This window comes from Solanum dulcamara, chromosome 2 (assembly GCF_947179165.1).
Source record: "Solanum dulcamara chromosome 2, daSolDulc1.2, whole genome shotgun sequence".
NCBI lineage: Eukaryota > Viridiplantae > Streptophyta > Magnoliopsida > Solanales > Solanaceae > Solanum > Solanum dulcamara.
Window position 1 is genome coordinate 56,941,117 of NC_077238.1, and position 16,422 is coordinate 56,957,538.

Sequence of the window (16,422 nt, forward strand, 5' to 3'; positions counted from 1 at the left end):
GTTTATGGTGTGGTTATCAAGTGTATTATACGTTGTTTAAGTGGCTGGAAATAGGTAAATTCCATAAATATGCTTGATGTTCAAAACAAACCAAATTGGAGTTGCTATAGTTAAATTATAGTCGAAGCAAGGTGTTGTGCTTGTGGTGTGTGGATTCAGGTGCGTATTGATGTGTTTCAGGGCCTAAAAGTGTTCTAAAATAGGTGGGGAAGCTGCTGGTTGAAGCCACATGACCCTCTGCTTCGTACGGTTAATGGTTTTATGAACTAGAAACTAAAAACCCTATTTTGATATCGTAGCTTTGAGCGAGTTGCTTGGAGTTTTTATTATGTAATGTTAAAGTGAATTGCTTGTATATATGATGCACGTTGTTGTTGTTGGTTGGATTTATTTCTTAGGGATGTAATTGCAAATTTGTATAGGGCACTTTATAAGAGAGGTGCTGCTCGATTTCCATTAACTCTCTAGCTAACTAAAGAACTAGTCGAGGAAGCGAGCGAGGAAATGAGTTCTATGAATACTCATGTATAACTTAAGACGCTGAAAAGTCTAGGGTTGTTTATATTCATATTACTTTCATGTTAAATAGGTGCAGAGGATGACGAGGCAAACACGATAAAGATTAATCCATAAGAGGTATGTAAGCCTATCTTTTCTTTCTTTTGGGCATGTCTTAGATTTAAGTGACAATGATATATGTATGAAGCTTGGGGTAACTCTATTCATGAGCTCTGAACATGATTCATGATTCATGATTCATAATTCGTGCTCACTTCTGAATGTTAAGATTCTTAAAGTAGTTAAGCTCCCATCCTTCAAGTCTTCTATATGCTGAAAAGTAGTGTATGTAAAGCTTAACTCTTCTTTTCTTGTGGCATGTCTTAGCCATAAGTTGTTGGTATGAGTGATATAGAGGTAGTTCCGTTCTTAGATCACCGAGCATGACTTGTTAATCTTAGTCACTTCTTGATGTTAGAACTCCCGCGATGGTTGAGTTATGGTCTTGTAAGCCTTCTACGTGATAAAAAGTAATACACGTAAAGCCTATCTCTTCCTTTTCTTGAAATAGCTTAATATAAGTGAAATAATATATGATATGAGTTAGAGACAATTCTATTAATAGGTTCTGGATATGACTCATCACTTGGACTCACTTTTAAATGATAAGGGCTATAAAGTAGTTGAACTACGACCCTTGAGCCTTTTATATGCTAAATAATGATTGTAGGTATAAGCTCCTATACCTAGAGACTCTTTGACATACCTTATGATGATATTTGGGAAACGTTTGTTATGCTACCAAGTTTTATGTGCACGTATATGCATTATTATATTATATAGGGATCGTGCTGGACATTCGTCAGCACTAACCTGTTATGTATGGGGATCAGGCCATATGTTCCTCGGTCCTAACCTGTTATGTGTAGGGATCGGGCAATACATTCCTCGGCACTAACCTGTTAGTTGTATGGATCGGGCCGAACGCTCCTCGGTACTAACCTATTATATATATGGATCGGGTTGTACGTTCCACAGAGCTAATAGTACGTATATGCCTATGTTGATAAAGTGATGCATTTGTAATACCGAGTCCCCGAGCGGGCTAGATATGGTATGTGATAAAGGTATACATGACTTTATTTTGTGAGGTGAAGGTACAGTACCCTATTAAATGTTATACTTGATTTCTTGCATCCCTATGTCAGTTGTTATCTCAGTTACGTTATGCTTATATACTTAATACATATGTCGTACTGACCCTCTTTTCTTCGGGGGACTTTGTTTTATGCCCGTAGGTATGGACACAAGTCTTGGGAGTCCGCCAGCTTAAGATTCCACTCAGCCAGTTTGGAAGAAGCTCTATTGATTCAGAGCCGAGTTATAGTACCAAACCTCCTATGTATATATTTATTTATTCAGGAGTACGATGGGAGCCCTTTCCTGCCATATGTTACTATTAATATTCTTACAGGTCTATAGACATATGTATGGGTTATACGTGTAAGTTTTGTTTAGTTATGTCTACATGATGTATTGTAAATATTAAGATACTACGGCAGCTTTATCGGCTGGCACGCCCTTTCATGATAAGATATAAATGAAAGAGGGAACAAGCATGAAAATGCTATGACCCACTAGGGTTCTTATGTATAGTTCTTATATTGATCGTTACATCTGCTAAATACGTATATGAGGGCCCAGGTCGGTACGCAGTTGTGGCCTATGGGGTTGGGTCGTGATATGTAGAAAGTGGGGTCATCATGCAAGAGAGTGTAGGAGTGGGGATAGAACCCAGGTTCAGGATTAGACTACAGGTCATCCAGGTCAGTATGCAACTACTTCGAGCGGCGGTTTGCACCAAAACTTATTTCACACCCTTCAGACTCGTCAAGAGTTAAAAGATTTCTCTGATATTGTGACTGGTATGTTGAAAGTATTTGACTTTGATGTTTATACATTATTAGATCTGAATGATACTCTATCAATTGTTACTCCTTATCTTGCTATGAGATTCATTATTAATCCCGAGATCCTATTAACCTTTTTGGGTCTATACTGCGATTGGTGATTCACTTGTGGCTAAAATAGTTTGTAGAAATTATCTAGTTTCAGTTTTTCATAAAGTCACCCCCGTTGATCTTGTAGAGCTTGATATGACCGATTTTGATGTTATTCTCGGTATAGATTTTCTTGATGCATGTTATATCTCTATATGATGTAGAACTAGTGTGGTTAATTTTCAGTTTCCTAATGAGCCAGTCCTAGAATGACAAGGTAATAATTCTGTGTTTAAGGGTTAATTCATCCCATGCCTTAAAGTTTGGAAAAATTATTTCAAAAGGTTACAACTATCATCTTGTTCAGGTTAGAAATACTAACTCTGAAACTCCTACTCTTGAGTCAGTTTTAATTGTTAATGAGTTTCTGGAAGTTTTCCATTATGAAATACCAGGCATTCCTCTCTAAAGGGAAATAGACTTCAATATCAATCTTCTCCTCGATACTCAGCCATTCTTTATTTCTCATTATCAAATGATCCCGACAGAATTGAAAAGGTTAAAGGATCAGTTGAAGGATTTGTTGGATAAGGGTTTTATTAGACCAAGTATCTCTCCATGGGGTGCTCTAGTTCTATTTTTCAGAAAAAAGGATGGTTAGCTTCGTGTGTGTATTGATTATCAGCAATTGAACAAGGTTAAAATTAAGAATAAATATCTGATTCCAAGGACTAATGACTTGTTCTATCAAATTCAAGGAGCAAGTTACTTTTTAAAGATAGATCTTCGATCGAGTTATCATCAACTCCGAGTAAGGGATAGTGACATTCTGAAGATGGACTTTAGAACTCGATATGGTCACTTTGAATTTTTGGTTATCTGTTTTGGACTAATGAATGTCCCTACAACTTTTATAGATTTGATGAACATAGTGTTAGAATAATATTTGGATATGTTTGTGATTGTCTTTATTGATGATATTTTGATCTACTCTCGGAGTGAGAAAGAGCATGTCAATCATTTGTGGATTGTGTTGCAATTTCTCAAAAACTATCAGTTATATACAAAGTTTAGTAAATTTAAATTTTGGCTAAGGTTAATTGCGTTCCTTGGTCACATCATCTCCAATGAAAGAATTATGGTTGATCTAAACAAGAGTAAGGCGGTAAAGAATTGACCTAGACCATTCACTCCCTTCAATATTCAGAGTTTCTTGGGCTTAGCCGGTTATTATAGATAGTTTGTAGACGGTTTCTATTCCATTGCATCACCCTTAACTACTTTGACTCAAAAGAAAGTGAAGTTTCAATGGTCTGAGGCATGTAAGAAAAGCTTTCAAGAGTTGAAGAATAGGCTTACCTACGCTCCAGTGTTGACTTTATCGGAAGGTATTGATGGTTTCTTTATGTATTGTGATGCTTCATGAGTTGTTCTTGGTTGTGTGATAATGTAAAATGGTAAAGTGATAGCTTATGCTTCAAGGCAACTCAGGGCACATGAGAAGAATTATCCAACACATGACTTGGATTTGGTGGTGGTGGTATTTGCTTTGAAGTTGTAGAGACACTATCTATGGTGTCCATGTGGATGTTTTCACCGATCACAAGAATTTTCAATATGTGTTCACTCAAAAGGAGTTGAACCTTTGACAAAGGAGATGGGTTGAATTACTCAAGGATTATGAAACGAGTGTGCTATACTATCCGACTAAGGCAAATGTGGTTGCCGACACTCTTAGTAGAAAGTCTATGAACAGTGTGTTGAGATATAAAAGTCGGTTATGTGTTTCGAATGTTGATGGATTCAAAGATTAATATTGTTCGAAGCTCATAGTTTGAGGTATTCTATTCATACCGATTCCACAAATATGTATTGAGATTTGAAGGAAGTTTATTGGTGGAATGGAATGAAAAGAGATATTGCGGAATTCGTGACTATGTTTTATAACTATCAACAAGTGAAAGTTTAACATAAAAAATTGGGAGATTTGGCTCAAGATATTAAGATTCTATCTTGGAAATGGGAAGCCTTAAATATGGAATTCGTTATTGGTTTTCCTCGCACTCATAGGCAATATGATTTGATTTGGATGGTTGTTGACCGAATGAATAACTCAGCTCATTTTCTTTCGGTTAAGACTTCATACTTAGCCGAGGATTATTCTAGGTTGTACATTCGAGAGTTGGTCAAACTTCATGGTGTTCTATTATATATCAACTTGGAGTGAGGTACTCAATTTACATCTCACTTTTGGAGATATTTCCAAAAGGATCTTGGTACTCAAGTGAAGCTTAGTACAACTTTTCACCAATAGATGGATGGTTAGGCTTAGCATACCTTCAGACATTAGAGGATATATTAAGAGAATGCGTTATTCATTTTAAAAGAAATTGGGATGATCATTAGCCATTGATAGAGTTTGCCTATAATAACAATGATTATTCTAGCATTAAGATAGCTCAATTTGAGGATTTTTATGGTAGGTGGTGTAGTTCCCCTATAGGTAAGATATTTTCCATTCATGTTGGTCTACTATGTTTCTTTCCTATTCCATTCATGCTAGGTTGAATCCTATTTGAGAATGAATGTTCCCAAGAAGGAGATATGGTAAGATCTAGAAGTTAGAAAGTTGAAAAACAAGGAACAAAAGATGAAATTCTAGAAAACTCAGCTTTTTGCACCAGGTGGTCTTCATGGGAACTACTACAAGCCATGAAGGTCTACCGTGGTCCATGCCAGCCATTTGGGCTCCTGAGGTGGCAACCATGAGAGTCCACCAAGAGCTGTAGTACGGACCACGGTCCGTAATTGCCTCTGTATTGAACCCCTCCTATAGTCTCCTATCAGGGTCATTTTCACACCCTTGTTCTACAGACCTTACTAACCTTCACAAACCATGAAGATCTTCGTGGAAGAAGTCCTGAAACCTTTTTGGCAAACCCCAAAGTTAAAGACCAAGTCTATTACCATGGATGACAACCACAGGCCGTGGTTCCCTTAATGGCCTGTGGTGTGTTCTATGGTGGAACCCCCATTTCAAGACTTTTTTCCAGATTTTGAAGTCTAACTTTACAGATACCACCACGAGCCGTGATGAAGTAAACGAACCATGGTGGGTCCTCCGTGAACCCTAGTCTCTAATTTTTAAGTTGGGGTTATTTTGGTCTTTTCTCTTTATTTCATTAATGAATATTGACAGTTTTTGTGACTAGATTCCTACCTATTAACTACCCTAAAGTATTTTAACCCTCTCATTCTCTCAATAATTCCTAAAATCATAAAAACTTCTTTCCCAAATTTCTCTCTAAGGTCTTCTTCTTCCTAAAGAAATTCAAGGGATTTTCTTCAAGTTCAAGCTTTCATTTTCTTTAATCTAAGGCTCATCAAGGTCAAGGTATGTGGTATTTCATCCATGGGTACCTTTCACCCATGAAATCCCAAGGATTTCTTCGTAATTCCTCTTATGATTTCTTTAAGTAAAATCTGTAATTGCATAATTTTCTTTTGGTCCTCTCAATTATGTTATGTATCAATGCTATTAGCCTAACTATGCATAATTCACATCATATTACATGATTTCAAGTTGAATTTTAATGCCCCAAGATATATACTAGTTTCAAGTATGATTTATGATATATGATCATGATTTTCAAGTTATTTTCTATGATAGCTTAATGAATGAATTTAAAGATGCTTTATACAAAACAATTATGAATGATGATTCTATTGTTCAAGCAAAGTTAATGATAGTGCAAGTTAAATCCCTAAAAATGTTTATGATCAAAGATATGTAATGATAGAAGGCCTACACCCATATTGCATTAATTATATGAAAATGAGCTAATCTTATGATGTTACTATGATGGTGTTAGATGAGCTATTGTTATGTTATTTTATAAAGATGGATTGATGTTCATTATTATCTTTCCCTATGATGTTTATGATCAAGTTTTATCAGTTCCATTAGGATAATGACTAAGCAAAGAGATGAATTTTAGGTCGGGTTTGGTCTGGTAATGCAGTTAGTTATAAAGGGAATCCTAGTAGAAACCTTTAGTATCAAACTACGTTGCCCACATAGGTATACATATGCCAATATTGCAAGGCTAGTGCATCCACATAAAAAAGTTGAAAGAGATACTTAATGGAGTATGCCTTGGCAAGGTAGCCTCCCATGTCTCGATGCAGGAGTCATCAGATTTCATGTATTAGCTCGCATGGTCTTATATATCAATTAAAGGTCCAATTTTACAAAAGTTTCAGTTAAGTTATGAGTCCATATGATAGTTACAATATTTTTAAGTACTTAATGAGGTAGATATTTTAATGTTTTCATAAATTTATTGATGTTTTAAAGATATTGGTCTTGCATCCCATGATTCATGTTGATTATGTTCGATGTTTATTATTCATGCATATTCTCACATACTTAGTGTATTTCATGTACTAACACATACTTTTTGCCTATTTAGTATCATAATATAGGGAATGATAAGCACATTCATCCTTCTCCCACTCGTGGCTAGAATTTGCTATTAGCTTCTTATTGGTGAGTCCTCACAGTTCGAGGATATGACATTTACATCACTTTGGACTATCATACTTCATTAATCTTATGTTGTCTATAGGGTGAGTTAGGAGATTGTCTCATGCCCTGATCTAGTATTAGAGGAATGTTAGATGGTAATAAGGTCTATGTTGTTGATTTCTCATTTCGAGACTTATGTCCTATTTGAGATTTTTCTTTCGTATCTTGATTTAGTTTTATTTTTTATTCACCTTATGTATTGTCATGAATATTATGCTAAGAGGCTTGGTTGGAGTCCTTCGATATTCTAATTGACGTGTTATGACCAGGACCTAGGTTGGGTCGTGACATACACCGGCAACAAAACCTTCAATCAGAGGTAGAGGCTAGGGTTAGGATTGTAAGGGGGTCACCTGGGTGTAGAAGAAGGACATCGGAGGTAGGACAGATGTTCTAGTCCATGTGTGGGGTAGAGGTGCCTAGGGATATTTTTATACAGCGCAACTAGAGTAGAGGTTAAGGCACCGGATAATGTGATCACATGTACAATTCTTTTATGCTATCAACCTGACTCAACTTTATTTGATCCAGGCTTTACTTAATATATATATATATACATATATTTGTGTATTCCTCCCTTCGATTGAGCATGAGTCAAGATCACCTAGTGGAGATGTTGCATTATTTTGACTCCATTAGGTGATTCTTTAGTAGTGGATCAGATTTTCAGATCATGTATGGTGACTATTTAGGGGAGAGACACTAGGGCTAATCTTATTTTACTTGATATGTTGGATTTTGACATATTTCTGGGCATAGACTAGTTGTCACCTCACTGAGTGATCTTAGATTACTATTCCATGAACGTTACCTTAGCCATGCCTGTTATTTCATTAGTGGTGTGGTAGGCTCTTATAGTCACACGCCGGTTGGGGTAATTTCTTTTATTTGGGCTCAAAGGTTAGTGGCTAGCGGGTATTTTTCTTACTTGGCATATGTTAAATATGTTAGTAGGGAGGGCCTCTATGGTTGATTCAGTGCTTATAGTCTGATACTGTACAAATATGTTTCCTACCAACCTAGCTAGCGTTCCTATAGATCGTAATATTGAATTTTCCATTGACTTAGATCAATGTTTGCATCCTATTTCCATCCTTCCATATTGTATGGCCCCTAGAAAGCTTAAGGAAATAAGTTTTCAACTTCAGGATCTCTTGTGTAAGGGATTCATTTGGCCTAGAGTTTTACCCTAGGTTTCCCAGCCCTATTTGTGAAGAAGAAAGACAGTACTATGCGGATGCATGTTGAATTCAATAGGTTGAACAAAGTGACAGTGAATAAATATTACCCCATAACTCGTATTAATGTTGGCTTATTTAGCTTCATGGTGCCATGGTGTTTTCTCTGATTGACTTGAGATCTGGCTACCACCAGTTGACTATTAAGTCAGTGGACATCCCTAAGACTGCATTTAGGACTCGTTATGATCATCAGGAGTTCTTGGTGATGCATTTTGGTTTAACTAATGCCCCTGTCACCTTCATGGACCTGATGACTTGTATATTCAGGTCCTATTTGGACTCTTTTGTCTTAATATTCATCGATGATATATTGGTTTACTCCCAAAGCTAGAGTAAGCATGAGTAGCATTTGAGGATAATGTTATAGACTTTGAGAGATCTATGGCCTTATGCTAAGTTCTTAAATTATGAGTTTTTGCTTGAGTTTATAGCATTCTCGGGCACACGGTGTCCAAAGATGGCATTATGGTGGACCCAACAAAGATTTAGGCTATTTGTGATTAGGCCAGGACCACCTTTATGATTGAGATTCGTAGCTTCGTCGGATTCGCAGGGTATAACAGGTGTTTCATTGAGGGCTACTCTACCATAGAGACACCTTTCACTTGGTTGACTCATTCCCTTTGAGTAGTTGGAGGAGTTTGAGGGGAGCTTTCTATGGCTTAAGGAGTTTCTCACCACTGCCCCTATATTTACTCTTATAGTTGAGGGCAAGGGCTTTAAGTATTTTTGTGATGCATTCGGCGTTGGTTTAGGTAGTGTACTGATTTACTAAGGCTGAGTTATTCCTTATGAATTTAGGCACGTTATACTACATGAACACAACTACCCCACTCGTGATTTAGAGTTGGCAGAGATAGTTTTTGTGCTTAATATTTAAAAGGACTACATGTATGGAGTTTGATGCTAGATCTACACTGATCATAAAGGCCTTTAATACGTTATGAGTTAGTGGAATCTTAATTCATGGAAGCGCCTTTGCATTGAGATCGAAGGATTATTACCTCTATATTCTCTACATCCGGGCAAGGCAAATATATTAGCACATGCCTTGAGTTGGAAGGCATTGAGTATGGGTAGTCTAGCCTTCCTTTCTATTATGGAGAAACCGTTGACCTTGAACATCTAGTCCTTAGCCAATAGGATGATTCAACCTGATATTTTGGATTCCCAACGTGTACTAGATCATGTGGAAGTTTAGTTTTCCTTATTTTACCAAATTCACGGTCTTCTATTTGTGGATGAGGATTTGGCTGCTTTTCGAGATTGGGATTTAAGAGGTGATGCCCGTCAGGCTACCTAAGATCCGTATATAGTATTGAGGTTTTATGGTCTTCTATATTTTCCATGAGTCGGTGGGTTGATCAAGTTGATCCTTTGAGAGGCCTATAATTGTAGATGCTCTATCTACCTGGGCACCGCTAAGATATATTGTGATTTGAGACACCATTACTGGTAGAGTGATATGAAGAGAGATATTGCAGACTATGTGTCTTGTTGATTGAGCTGTTAGCAAATGAAGGATTTAAATTTAGCCTAGTGGCAAGCTTTAGAGATTACCCATTCTTGAGTTATAGTAGGACAGTATCACGATAGACTTCATTGCAGGGTTGCCTCATAGTTTTAAGGTATTTATAGTATTTGGGTCATTGTCGATTGATTGACCAAGTCAGCACACTTTTTACCTATTCGCACTTCCTACAGTAGAGAGAGGTTGGCTCGTATCTATATTTGGGAGGTGTTTTATCTTTGTGGTGTTCCTATTTCTATTAATTCAGACTGGGGCTCACAATTTACATCCAGATTTTGGAGGACTTTTCTGGAGGAGATAGGTACCCATGTTAATCTTAGCATATATTTTTAACCACAAACTGATGGCTAGTCAGAGCACATTATTCAGGTTCTTTAGGATATGTTGTGGGCCTATATTATGGATTTTAGAGGTTAGTGGGACCAGTATTTTCCTTTGGCAGAGTTTGCATACAACAACAACTACCATTCTAATATTCAGATGGACCCGTTCGAGGCCTTATAGTATAAGCATTCTCGGTATTTAGTTAGTTGGTTTGAGTGTATGAAGCACAAGCCGCATGGTTAAAACTTGATATAGGAGGCCTTAGATCATGTGAGAGTTATTCAAGATAGGATTAGGAGAGCTCTAGGTAGACATAAGAGTTATGCGGATCATAGGCATTGTCCATTGTCGTTGGTGACAGAGTATTCCTTTGTGTATCACCCATAAAGGGTTTGATGAGATTTTGGGAGGCGAGGCAAGCTTTTCCCTAGGTGTATGGGCCCTTTTCAGATTTTAAGGACAGTTGGTGAGGTTTCATATTAGTTTGCTTTTCCCTTAACTTTCTCACCTATCAATTCAGTTTGGTATGTTTTGATGCTGTGCTGGTATGTTCCAAATGAGTCTCATGTGCTCTAGTATGATATGGTTCAGTTGGAGGATTATTTGAGTTATATTGAGTAGCCAATTCTTATTTTGAACAATAATGTCAGGTAGTTTTGATCCAGAGCCATTCTTGTAGTTAATGTCCATTGGAGGCATCGTTAAGTCGAGTAGGCTACCTGGGAGACTAGAAAAAGATGAGGGAGTAGTTCCCCGACTTATTCGACCCTTCAGGTACTTCTTGACTCTTACTTTAGCATACAAAAATTTCTTAGTAATAGATATTGTAATAACCCTTTAGGTTATTTTTTTAGTTAACACTTTTATTTCATCATTTAGAGAGTTCTTATATTGACCTAAGTTATTTATGACTTGCTGGAACTGATTATTTAGTCGCCTGATCATTTGTTTAGGTTTTAGGCTTGTTTCCCCATTTTAGAGCTTTTGAATCATGAAAAGTTGATTTTGGTCATAACATCAGTTGAACGACCTCAAAATAGAATTTTGATGATTCTAACAAATCTGAAATGTCCAAATTATATTAGTAGCATGGTCAGTACAAGCATTGAGGTATTTAATGCGAGTTTGATGCCATTTGGCATTTTAACCTTTGAAATTTGGCCTAAGGTTGACTTTGGTCAATATGCGCAGTCAAATGAAAATTCCTTTAGATCAGTTAGTTCAAGAATGTCAAGTTTGGTCTAGAATGACCTTTCTTTTGCTTCTTAAGGCTTCTGGTCTAATCTCAAGGCCCGTTGTCAAATTTGACTAAACTAGCTATCGGGTGTGGAACCCATTTTTTCTAAAAATCACCTCGTATGGAAATTTTAAATTTGTAATTAAGTACGGAATGTTGAATTTTGTGGGGTAGCATATCTCATTTGCGGGCATGAGATTCTTAATAAATTTCGAGTACCCCATTAGAGATTTTGAACTTGGCAAATATTGTTGATATAGTTGGTGCTGGTGCAGGCCATGTTTGGCCTTTGCATTCGTGAGCTATCATTTTTGTGTTCGCAAATCATGGGGTTGCCCAGACTTCTTATTCACAAACCCGAGGCCGCGATCGCGGACCATTAGGTCCTTGTCCTTCACGTTTGAGTTTTACGGGACATGTTCGCGAAGTGTCCCTTAGATAGGCCTTCATGTTTGTGGGCCAATTGGGCTACGTTTGGGAAGAGAAAAGTCCTGGACTTTTAATTAAGGACCAAGGACGAATTCATCCATTGTTGGTATTTTTAAACTTCGATATCTCTCTCAATTCATGTTCAAATTTGTTGATTCAAAGTTCTAGACATCCAAAATTGTTATGGCTACTTTGGTTAGTGATTTGAAAGTGTTGGAGACTCATTGTTTAAGGTAAAATCCATGAAATAACAGCTATTGTGAGTGTATTTCTTAGCTAAAATTGTGAAAATCTTACATGTCTTTAATTATGCTATTTCGAGCCGTAAACTATGTTCCATTTAGGAACATATGTTCAAGGTGGTATCTCATACCTTTTAGCAGAGTCAATTATGGAATTACCAAAACGGGTCCTATATTCTCGTTTTAACTTTGAAATGGGTCACTCTCTAAATTTTATAATCTTAGTGTTAAAATGACCGCATTGATGTTATGATTCTATTTTTGATAGCGTGATAGTGTTATGAGGCCGTACAGAAGGGAAAGACTTAGTCTACTTGATTTGGAATGTATGTGGTCAGCCTACAGGTAGGCTACGACTTCCCTTTCCTTAGACTAAGCATGATAAGGCATATGCCTATTGATTTATAAGAATTTTGGGGTAATTGGTGGTTGAACATACTAAATTCCTAGAAATCACGCCTTAGACTCTATTTTCGGATATTTTAGGTTATAGGAGTATTCAGGTTTAGTTAACTTGTGCACAAGCGTACCCATCAAATTTGTGGGAGCCAGTGGATTTAGTTAACTACTCTATTTCACTTTGTGTGTGAGTACGCTTGTTTACATAACTCTTTGATTTTTTTATTCTCATCTTTGATAATGTTTTTAATTCTCACATTTCATATTACTTTTGCTTTTTAGCTTAGGTGGTCGCCTATGTTTTCCAAGAGTTGGAGGTTTGATCCAGCTGATGCTTAGTGAGGCCTATGATTTCAAATTCTCTATCCATCTAGGTCCCACTAAGATGTTTCATGACTTGAGGCAACACTACTGGTGGAGCAGGATGAGAAAAGATAATGGTAATTATGTGTCTCGATATTTGAGTTTTCAGTAGGTGAAGGCCGAGCTTTTAAGGCTTGGAGGTGATTTTTAGTGATTATTTATTCCCGAGTGGAAATGGGAGCATATTACCATAGACTTTATTATGGGGTTTCCTCGCACTTCCAGAGGTATTGGTAATATTTAAGTCATCGTAGAATGATTGAACAAGTTAACACACTTCTTCCTTGTTCATAATTCCTTTATTGCTGAGAGGTTGGCCCACATCTACATCCAAGAGTTGGTTTGTCTCCATGGTGTACCTATTTCTATTATTTTCGACTAGGTCTTAAACTTCATTTCCATATTTGGAGGACTTTTCAGGAGGAGTTCAGTACCTGTGTCGATCATAGCATAACCTTTCACCCACAAAATGATGGTCACTCGGAGTGCACTATTCAGGTTCTTAAGGATATGTTATAGGCATGTGTTAGGGATTTTGGAGGTTAATGGGATTAGTTCTTGTATTTGGTAGAGTTTTTATACAACAATAGCTAACACTCTAATATTCAAATGGCCCCTTTCGAGGCCTTATATGATAGGCATTATCACTCTTTAGTTAGTTGGTTTGAGTCTACGGAGCCCTGGTCGCGTGGTAAAATTTTAATGCAAAAGGTCGTAGATCATGTGAGGGTGAATCTGGATAGGGTCAAGACAACTCTGAGTAGAGATAAAAGTTATGGGAATCGTAAGCATCGATAATTAAGATTTTCCATTAGTGAAAGAGTATTCCTCTGTGTATCGCCCATGAAGAGCGTGATGATATTTGGGAGGTGGGGAAAGCTTAGCCGTAGGTATAATGGCCCTTTTGAGATTGTGACAATCAGTGAGGTTGCATATAAGTTGTCTTATTCGTTCGGCCTTCTAAGATATCCATCTAGTTTTCCCTATTCTGATGTTGCATCGGTATGTTCTAGACTAGTCTGATGTGCTCCAGTATGATGCAGTTAAGATTGATGATCATCTGAGTTATATGTAGGAGCTAGTTTATTGCTTAAATAGAGATGTGAGGCAGTTGCGATCTAGAGCATTTTTGTGGTTAAGGTCCGTTGAAGGCATCGTCCAATCTAGGAGGCTACCTTGGAGAGCGAGCAGGAAATGCGGGGGGCAGTTCCTCAGCTTATTTGAGCCTTCAAATACTTCTTGAATCTTACTTTTGACGAAAGTTCTTTTAGTAGTGGATATTATAATGAATCTCCTAGTCATTTTTGAGTTAATGCATTCAATTTTTCCTTTAAAGGATTCCTATAGTGACCCCAAGTCATTTATAACTTGCTAGCATTGTCTATTTAATCACCTAGTTGTTTGTTTGGTTTTTAGGCCCATTTCCCTATTTTGGAGATTTTGAAACTTGGAAAGTTGATTTTGGTCATAACATTAGGTAAACAACCTCGGTTTGGAATTCTAACGATTCCATCAGCTCTAGAATGGCCAAATTAGGTTAGGTAAATATTGGCATGAGTATTGAGGCATTAGGTGCGACGTTGGGGATATTTGACATTTTATCCTTTTAAATTTATCCTAAGGTTGACTTTGGTCAACATTCTTAGAAAATGCGCTCGGATGAAAATTCTGTCAACTCTGTCAGTTTTGAAATGTCTAGTTTGGCCTAGAATGGCCTTTCATTTGCTTCCCATGACTTTTGGTCTAATCCCTACATCCATTATGAAATTTGGTTAAAAATGGAACTTGGGTTTTAGACCCACTTTCCATTAAAATGACCTTGTATGGAAATATTGAATACTCCATTGAGTTCAGAATGTCAAATTTGTTGGGGGATCATATATCATTTGCGTGCACTAGTTTTGAATAAATTTTGAGCACCCTATCAGAGATTTTGGACTTGGGCAAAATATTGTTGCAACACTTTGCTAGTGCAAGCCATTTTTGGCCGTAATCACGGCTCTTAACCTGTCCAGGCCTTCGCGATCATGATGAGTTGGGAATTTTGACTCATTTAGGGCTTAATATCCACTGAAATAGTGTCTTATTTTCCTATATTATGTCAAAAAATGACCTTAAAGTGTTGATTTGCAGATGAAAGGGGTCAAGGACAAGGCATAGACATTACTTTGAAGAAAAGACCCTAAAAAGTGGCAAAAATATGGAAAAAGGGTGCTGAAGTTCGCAAAGCGCCCCTTGGCGACTCGCCAAGTTGACCTCAAGATTGCCTAAAAGGATTGAGAGCTAAGGCAAACTGTCAAGGATAGTTGGCGAGTCAGGACCATGAAAGGAAATTCACCAAATAAGATAGGCGAGCCCAATCGTGCTCGAAGAAAGGAGTTGAAAATGTTGCTTAAGTGAAGGAATAACATGACAAGCATAACAAGCGGCAGGTGACGTTTTAACTTGAAAGAAGAACTCGATTGAGTTAGCCAAAAGGTTTGCAATTTCTGAGCAAATTAAGCAGCGATAAGGCGAAGTGGATTCTAGTTAGCGACCCATCAAACATATCCACGGGATGGGTCGAGCTCTCCAAGTTATCATCCTAAGGACTAAAGGACTAACAAACTAAAGTGTGAGATACCTCTCTTTTAGGAAACTCGCCGACCACTTCGGTGGACATGACAAATGTAACAAAAGTTGTCCAGGAATGAATTTTTATCCTATTTTTGTAGAATGTATAAATAGTCTAGAGGAGAGAGTGTATATTACTTTACACTGCAGAAAACACAAAGAATAGAACATTCCTTTTACTTGGGGTTTTGATATTGGTCTTTGGGTGAATTTGGGGAAATCTAGCTTGGGCATTTGGTATTGAAAGTGAAATCTTACTGAATTCAATGGGAGACAATTATTTTGGTAAAGCTTCTTTTAATTTTGTAATTTGTAGCTAAACCCTATCATTCTAGAGGGGAGGTGCTTAAGTAGTTGACTTTTTGTTTGTAATTTGATTTTTTTTATCAGTTCAAGACTTGTTACTTTGATATGGGTTTCGTTAATTTATCATGTATTCATTCATGAGTTATAGTTGCAAACTTAATTCTATATTATATCTTCATGTTAGCTTGAGAAGGTTATTTAAAGTGGTAGAATTAACAAATAACCATTGATTTGAATTTGTCAATTGTAAATGGAGAGAGAGAGAGAGGAGATTATACTAAGGATTAGGTTAATTTTGTTAGTACCCATGTTTAGGTTAGAAAGTACTTACATGGATAGACGACTAGTGATTGAAAGATACTCATCGTATGATTGTCTAACCTAGCCTATCCATTGATAATTAATGATATTGAGTCGTGCATTTACCCACATTCGTGTTACTTGTCTAACTACATAGCTAAGCTAGAAGTCTCCTAAAACTTCTTTGAAATCTGTTACAGTTGATCTTGTTAGGGATACTTTAGCAAACTCTTCTAATTCATATTTCAAACTTACAAATTTATCTTATGTCACATTTTTGTTATTCAAACTGTATAACACCTTAGAATACTCACATACTTCATGCTTGAATTCTATTCTTAAACCGTTCCT